This window comes from Otolemur garnettii, unplaced genomic scaffold (genome assembly GCF_000181295.1).
Source record: "Otolemur garnettii isolate 467f Iridium unplaced genomic scaffold, OtoGar3 scaffold00092, whole genome shotgun sequence".
Lineage (NCBI taxonomy): Eukaryota > Metazoa > Chordata > Mammalia > Primates > Galagidae > Otolemur > Otolemur garnettii.
The window spans coordinates 6,339,570-6,348,534 of NW_003852487.1; the positions used below are offsets into that span (position 1 = coordinate 6,339,570).

Below are 8,965 nucleotides of genomic sequence, written 5' to 3' on the forward strand. Positions count from 1 at the left end.
AAAAAAAAAAAAAAAAAAAAAGAATTCTGAACAGCTCTGGATAATTCAGGATGCATATTGTTAGCCCAACAACTACTAAGATACATAGGAATAAAAATCCAGTCAGAGAAATAAAGTGATAGAATTAAAAAAGGTCACTTAGCCTGAAAGAAAGCATTAAAGGACTAACAAAGGAACAAAAAACAGAGGAAGCAAAGGGAAAGTTGCTTAACTTTAGTAATTAGGGAAATGCAAATCAAACCACAAAGAAATACCACTTTGTAATCACTATGAGGGTAGATGTCAAAAAGATAGATAATAACAAGGGTTGGCCAGGATGTGGAGAAAGCAGAACCTTTATACAACATTGGGTGGGAATGTAAAACAGACCCAAGAGAAAGGAAAACATTTACCCATACAGAAAGCTGTACACAAACGTTCAAAGCAGCACAATTCATAATACCCAAAAAGTTTTTTTTAAAAGCACAAATGTCCACTGACTGATAAATAAAATGTACATTTCATAAAGGAGTACTATTTGACGATGAAAAGGAAGAAGTAGTGATTCATGCTACAAACAATAATACAACTTTAAAAAATAATGCTAAGTTGAAAAAGCCAGATATAAAAGGATACTTACTGAATGGCCCCAGCTATAAGACGTATCCAGTACAGTCAAATCTATGGCAATAGAAAGTAAACTAGTGATGCTGGGCACTGGGGGTGAGGAAAAGGGAGTGATGGCTAATGGGCTAGGGGAAATGGGATTGACTGCAAAGGTGTCTCTTTTGGGTTAATAAACATGTTCTGTACACAGACAGTGGTGCTGGCTACAGAATTTTGGGACTACATTAAAAAAAATCAATGAAATGTACACTTAAAAAGTGGACTAAACATCCCAATTAAAAGACAGAAATTGACACATTGAGGGGGAAAAAAAAAGCAAGACCCAACCAACTATAGACTATAAGATATAATTTAAATATAAAAATACAAAGATTAAAAGGATTGAAAATGATCTTATGCAGAATGAGCATAAAGATCATGAGACATACCAGATGTGAAGACAGTATTACATAATAATAAACAGACCAATTCGCCAGGAATACACGATAAACTGACATGTATCCATCTGATAACAGGACAACAAAAACTCATCAAACAAAAATAGGCAGAACTGAAGGGAGAAACAGATTTACAATCATAGTTAGAGATTTTAATCTTTCTAGCATTAATCAATAAACCAAGTAGACAAAAGAAATCAATGAGAAATAGATCTCAACAATACTACAAACCTCACCTAAGTGACAGTTACAGAATACGATACATGAAAACTGCAGAATATATACTCTTTTGAAGTGCGTGTGGAATATTCACCAAGGTAAACCATATGCTGGGACATAAAATGAGTCTCCATAAGCTTCAAAAGCTAGCAGAATCACCAGACCAGACATAAAACCTAAACACATGGAATTAAATTAGAAATCACTAACACTACGATGTCTAGAACTGAAGCAATACATCTTTTGTTTTGGATTATAAAAGTAAGTTAGGACATAATTTAAATGATAAAGAAAATATCCAAATGTACAGCAAATGTTTGAATTAAATTACACAAACTTGTGCTCACTTGGGCAGCACATATACTAAAACTGGAACAATACAGAGAAAATTAGCATGGCCCGTGCGCAAGGATGACACGCAAATTTGTGAAGCATTCTATATATTAAAAAAAAAAAATTACACAAACTTAAGAAAACAGAGGAAAGAATATTTCTGGATCTTTGTACTAAAACTTCACAATGATTTGTAAGAACATAAAATTACAAACTAATATACCTTATCAACATTTATGCGAAAATCACTAATATACTATTAGCAAATCAAGTCCACACTATATAAGAGACAACACTTTATCAGACTGAATGCTTTCCTGGTATGATCAGGAACAAAAGAGCATTATTAAAGGTCTTTGCCAGTGTAGTAAGAAAAAGAAGTATAGGAGATATAGAATGACGAGAGAAGCAAAATTTTTAATTTCCAGGATACATAGTAAATTCTCAGGAAGCTACAACAAAACCAGTAGAACAAAAAAATGATCTCAACAAGATTCTAAGAATTAAGTTAATACAGGAAAATAACTGGGGCGTATGGCTCAAAGGAGTAGGGCACTGACCCCATGTGCCAGAGGTGGTGGGTTCAAGCCCTGCCCCAGCCAAAAACTGCAAAAAAAAAAAAAAAGAAAGAAAGAAAGAAAGAAAATAACTTTGTTATATATAACAGCAACAAATAGCTAGATATGAAAAATGTTAAAAATACTTCCATTTAGACCAGGCGTGGTGGCTGATGCCTGTAGTCCTACCACTCTGGGAGGCCAAGGCAGGTGGACCACTCGAGCTCAGGAGTTTGAGGTTGCTGTGAGCTATGACACCACAGCACCTACTGAGGGCAACAAAGTGAACCTTTGTCTCAAAAAACAAAACAAAATAAAACACAACTTCCATTTACAATATTATTTAAAAATATAAAATGCTTAAGAATAAATGGAAAGATGTCAAATATCTTTATGCTGAAAATTTCAAAATATTCTGAAATTAAAGAAAGATAAATGGAGAGATATATTTATACACATATCATGTTCAAGTATTAGAAAATTCGGTATCAAAATTTAAGGTGTCCATTCTCATTAGCAGCCTTTAAAATTTTTTTTGGTAAGACACACAACCACCTAAACAACTAAGTTGGTGACCTTTCATTACCCAATTTCAAGACAATCTGGTAGTGTATAGTTAAGACATATAGATAGTGTACAGTTAAGACATATAGATAGATGAGAATCCAAAATTAAGGGCAATGTCTGTGGCTCAAAGGAGTGGGGCACTAGTCCCATGTGCCGGAGGTGGCGGGTTCAAACCCAGCCCCAGCCAAAAACTGCAAAAAACATAAACAAATAAACAAAATTAAACTTAACACGTATGTTATCTGTATGAAATCAAACACTGACCTTCTACCTCAGGGGTGCTCAAACTTTTTAAACAGGGGGCCAGTTCACTGTCTGTCAGACTGTTGGAGGGCTGGACTGTGGGCCCCGGGATGAGTCGGCTGCTAAGCAGACAGGCAGCGGCAGCAAAAACACTCAGCGAGCCAGATAAACGTCCTAGGCAGGCTGCGTGTGGCCCGCGGGCCGTAGTTTGAGGACGCCTGTTCTACCTCAAACCATATTCAAATACCAATCCAAAATTCGTAAGGATGACAACTATAAAACTTAACACACAAATGGAAAAAAGCAAGCTACTAAACCAGAAAATATTCACACATCATATAGCTGACAAAGAACTTGTATTCAAATATACAGAAACCTTACAACTCAATTTTAGCAAAAGGCAAACATCTCTAATTTAAAACAAGCGAAAGGATGAGCAAGTATTTCACAAAAATTAAAGACAGGGCGGCAGCTGTGGCTCAAGGAGTAGGGCACCAGCCTCATATACTGGAGGTGGTGGGTTCAAGCCGGACCCCAGCCAAAACTGCAAATAAATAAGTAAATAAATTTATTAAAAAAAATTAAAGACAAATGAGCAGTAAGCACATGAATAAATGCTCAACATTACTAGTCATCAGGGAAATGTAAATGAAAACCACAATGAATTATCACTTTAAACATTAACAGAATCAGCAAAATTAAAAACAGCAAATGTTGGCAAAGATATGGAGCAACTGGAGTGCTCAGATGTTGCTAGTGGAAATATAAATGTGGCAAGTGTTTTTGAAAATAGTTTCAAGATTCTTAAATATATTTTTGCCATATGACTCCCAGCAATTACCAAGAGAAATAAAAACATATGTGCACAAAATATATGTATGCAAATGTTCACAGCAGCTTTATTCATAATGGCCCCCAATTGGAAGCAACCTAAGTGTTTATCAAGTGAACAGACAGACTGTAACATAATTTTCACTAGATGAAATTCATTGTCCCACTCCCCCCAAAGGGACAAACCACAGACACTGTAGATCAGTGGTTCTCAACCTTCCTAATGCCACGGCCCTTTAATACCATTCCTGTGGGTCATGACCCACAGGTTGAGATCTGCTGCTGTAGATGAATATCACAGAGACTTTATGCTGACTAAGGAAGGGTGGGCTTGAGTTCATTTCTCACTGTGTGATCTCACTCATACAAAATTCTCAAACAGGTAAAAACTTCTATACTGACAAAAATGAAAGCAGTGGTTGCCTGGTATACCTTGCTTGTACGGTAAGGGAGTGCAAAGGAAACTTACTGCGGAGATGGAAATATTTTAATTTTTTTTGAGTAGGATGATAACTACACGGTGCCTTAAATGTCAAAAAGCATTGGCTGGGGTATCTCAATAAAAACATGTTTAAATGAACACCTTCATTCAATGAAGGTATTGTAACATCCAAGAAAATGAAAGATACAGATATACAGAGAATAGATGAGACCCCAAAACACTAAAAATGTTTATTTTTAAGTGACTTCACAGTTAGAGAATCTATTATAAAATGCTGGACCCATAATTAATCCTGAAAAAGTAAATTGACAATTTTTATAAATTTCCACTTAAGAGTAAAGCCACAAGAAAGTGAGCAAGACCACAGTGAAGCACTAATTGGTCTAGCTTACATAGAGAGCACTCTATTAAAGATAAGCTGATAAAAGGTAAAAAAAAAAAAAATCTGGTGTCAAATGTTACAACGAGCATTTAAGGATGGAGTTTTTTTGGTTTTTTTTTGAGAGAGAGAGTCTCATTATGTTGCCCTCAGTAGAGTGTCATAGCATCACAGTTCACAGCAACCTCAAATTCTTGGGCTTCCTCTCTTGTGTCAGCCTCCCAAGTAGCTGGGACTACAGGCGCCTACCACAATGCCCGGTTATTTTCTTGTTGCAGTTGTCATTGTTGTTCAGCCGGCCTGGGCTCAAACCCGCCAGCCTCGGTGCATGTGCCGGGCAATGTAACCACTGTGCTACAGGTGCTGAGCCAAGGGCGGATATTTTTATAATACTTAAAAAACTATAGCTCAAGACATGGTTTGGTTCCATCTTCACTTTGACAGCCAAAAGCAAACTAAATTCCCAACTGAAATCCAGTGCTCAGTTATGCTAAGCTACTTCCCAATAAAAAAAAATATACTGTTGAAAGATCAACCAGTTAATTTTAAATTCCTTAAGTATTTCTTTTAGTAGGGTGACTATGGTCATCAGTATCACCGGGAACTTACAGAGAATGCAAACTCTCAGGGCCCACAAAACTTTCTGAATTAGATGACAGAGGGGCCTAGCAATCTGTGTTTTAACAACCCTCCAGGAGACTCTGGTGTTCATAAATAGTGCAAATCAGTACATTAAAGGCTACCACTTGCACTTACCTACTTAGCCTTAGTTTTAGTCCTCTCCCTTGTAAGCAGGTATAATCAATCACCTTCCCGAATTGTGTTAAGCATTCTCTTGGTTTTCTTTGTAAGTACTCCACATATTTGCACCCTCCTTTTACTTTTCCTGGTTTTACGCTTATTTAAAGAAACCACTGGTATGCATGCTTCTGTGACTTGCTTTATTTGCCTAACATTTTTACCATGGTCATAGACACAGCTGAGGCTACCCTCAGCTCCTGGCAGTCAGCACCATTCCTAATATGGCTTTCCCAGTAGGGCAGCTTTACTTCTTTAATCCACAAGAACAGTCTCTGAAGGAGCAGGTCCTGCCCACACTCAAAGGGAGGGGATCACATAAAGGCACAGGTAATTCCATGGGGTCATGGAGGCCACCTCAGAGTTCAACTTCCACATCCATCACCCCAAAAAATACCACCTTAAATAATACTTATACTAAAGCTTTGCCTTAGTTTCCTCAAGAAAGAAAGTAAGTGAACTGCAGATTAATTTGAGATTTTTTTTTTAAGAGTCTCACTTTATTGCCCTCAGTAGAGTGCTGTGGCATCACAGCTCACAACAACCTCCAACTCCTGGGATTAGGTGATTCTCTTGCCTCAGCCTCCCAAGTAGTTGGGACTACAGGTGCCCGCCACAACGCCCGGCTATTTTTTTATTGCAGTTTGGCCAGGGCCAGGTTTGAACCCACCACCCCTTGGTATGTGGGGCTGGAGCCCTACTCATTGAGCCACAAGCGCCACTCTAATTTGAGATTTTGAAGAGATCCATCCTTTTTATTGAGGCTGGGTCTCATTCTGTCACCCTGAAGAGACTATAGTCGTGCTGTCATAGCCTAGTGCAACTTTAAACTCCTGGGCTCAAGCAATCCTCTTGCCTCAGCCCCTCAGTAGCGAGGACCACAGGTGTCCACCACAATGCCCACATTGGGGTCTTGCTCTTGCTCATGCTGGTCTCCAACTCCTGAGCTCAGAGATCTTCCTGCCTCAACCTCACAGAGTGCTAGGATTACAGGTATGAGCCACCATGCCTGACAGATTTAAAAAACACCTTTTAAATCAGAGATCCACAGATACAATTTAGGTTGCACATAAACTTAGTGGAGAAAATACTGTATCTTTACTTTAATCTAATAACCTGAAATTTTATATTTCCTTTAACTATGAATGCAGCCAATAAATGACAATTTTAGTAGTACCTATATGTATTTCACAAGTAGAAATCTAGACATATTTTCGCATCAGATAGATACTACAGATATTTCTTTTCTTTCCTTTTTTTTTGGTGAGACACAGTCTCACTCTGTTCCTCTGGTTAGAATGCCGTGGCAACATCACAGCTCACAGCAAACTCAATCTCTTAGGTTCAGGCGATCCTCTTATTTCAGCCTCCTGGGTAGATGGGACTATAGAAACCTACCATGACACCCAGCTAGTTTTCCTATTTTTAGTAGAGACAAGGTCTCACTCTGGCTCACGTTCATATCAACCTCCTCCCAGAGTACTAGGATTACAGGTATGAGCCACCACCTCTGGCCTCCCATATGCTGGAGTTGGCAGGTTCAAACCCAGCCCTGGCTAACAATGGCAAAAATAAAATTTTTTTCTTCAATGGTAAGTTAACAATCTATTGTAACTTTATGAAAATTCTGTTAACTTTTTAACCTTTTTAAAAATACCAAATAGCTACACAATATTTTTCTTTTTTTTGAGACAGAGCCTCAAGCTGTCCCCCTGGGTAGAGTGCTATGGCATCACAGCTCACAGCAACCTCCAACTCCTGGGCTCAAGCGAGTCTCCTGCCTCCGCCTCCCAAGTAGCTGGGACCACAAGCGCCTGCCACAACATCCGGCTATTTTTTTGGTTGCAGCCATCATTGTTGTTTGGCGGGCCCAGGCTGGATTCGAACCCACCACCTTAGGTGTATGTGGCTGGTGCCCTAGCCACTTGAGCCACAGGTGCCAAGCCTAATATTTTTCTTTATATCCTTCTTTTGTATGCTTTTTTCTACTTTTGAACTTTTATGTTAAAAACTAAAACACAAGCACACGCATTAGCAATGCCTTCTTTTGCAATACCTCTTGAAAGAGAAAGACTTGCCTGCGGCTGTTTTAGAAGTAACCTTTAAAAATATTTCTTAGACCAGACCGGGTATGGTGGGTGGCTTACACCTGTAACCCAAGAACTCTGGGAGGCTCAGCAGGAGGATCCCTTGAGCTGAGGTGTTCCAGATCCTATCTCTACTTCAAAAAAGATAAAGAAGAAAAACATTATCTGGGTGTGGTGGTAGGCGCCTAGCTGCTGAGGAGGCGGAGGCAAGAAGATTGCTAGAAAGTTTGAGGTTGCTGTGAGTTAGGCTAATGCCATAGCACTCTAGTCTGGGAAACAGAGCCCAAACCAAACCAAACCAGAATCTCCCAATTATTACTCAGGCTGGTCCAATCTCTCAGCTTCTTGAATAGCTGGGTACATGCTGCCTCACCAGGCTGTTCCCACTTCTTTTTTTTCTTTTTAATAAGTACACTCTATAATAATGATAAAAAGTATAGTACAGGGTGGCGCCTGTGGCTCAGTGGGTAGGGCGCTGGCCCCATATACCGAGGGTGGCAGGTTTGAACTTGGGCCTGGCCAAACTGCAACAAAAAAAATAGCTGGGCGTTGTGGTGGGTGCTTGTAGTCCCAGCTGCTTGGGAGGCTGAGGCAAAAGAATCGCCTAAGCCCAGGAGTTGGAGGTTGCTGTGAGCTGTGATGCAATAGCACTCTACTGAGGGCGATAAAGTGAGACTCTGTCTCTTAAAAAAGGTATAGTACAGTAAATACATAATGATTCTATACATGATAATGTAATAGATACATTATTGAGACTGTTCTAAGGCTTCTCATAAATTATTTCATTTAATCGCCATAATAACTGTATTGTTATCAAGCTCATTTTATGAATGAGCAGGTTATGCACAAAGAAATCAAGCAACTTTCTTAGTTCCCCTTAACAGGTACATCTTAGAGCCAGAAAGGGTAAGCGTTCACTTACCCAAATTGCTCTCTTTAGAATGAGAACATAAAACTTGAGAGAATAGGCCAGGCATGGTGGCTCACATCTGTAAATCCTAACACTCTTGGAGGGCAAGGCCGGTCGCCTGAGCTCAGGAGTTCCAGATCATCCTGAGTCAGAGTGAGACCAAATCTCTTTAAAAATAAATAAATAGATAGATAATAACAATAATAAAGCTACAACATTGTATTGAGTGATACTCTGGGCAAAATCTCAATATTTCAATTTTTCTCAAATTTCTTCATAATTTTATTGATTCTAGTAAGAACGATACAGGGATTTCTTTTTTTCTCTCTCTTTCCCTTCTCTCTCTCTCTCTTTTTAAAACTTCATTCATTCATTCATTCATTTATTTTTATTTTAGCAGGCCCAGGCTGGGTTTGAACCTGCTAGCCCTGGTGTATGTGCTCGGCACCCCTAACTGCTGAGTATGGGCACTCAGCCTTTCTCTCTCTCTTTCTCTTTTTTTTAAAGACACAGCATCTCACTCTCACTCTGCCCAGGCTGGAGTGCAGGGGGGGGG

The 8,965-nt window shown here is 39.1% G+C and overlaps 1 protein-coding gene and 1 non-coding gene across 2 annotated transcripts in view; one reads left to right on the plus strand and one right to left on the minus strand.

Annotated features, from left to right (window-relative positions):
• Nucleotides 1-8,965, minus strand: part of LOC100963003 (cat eye syndrome critical region protein 2) — a 63,300-nt gene that overhangs the window by 51,525 nt on the left and 2,810 nt on the right. The window lies entirely within an intron of this gene.
• Nucleotides 1,602-1,708, plus strand: LOC111727081. The gene has a single exon (XR_002774712.1). It is a non-coding gene; the product is annotated as a U6 spliceosomal RNA (small nuclear RNA).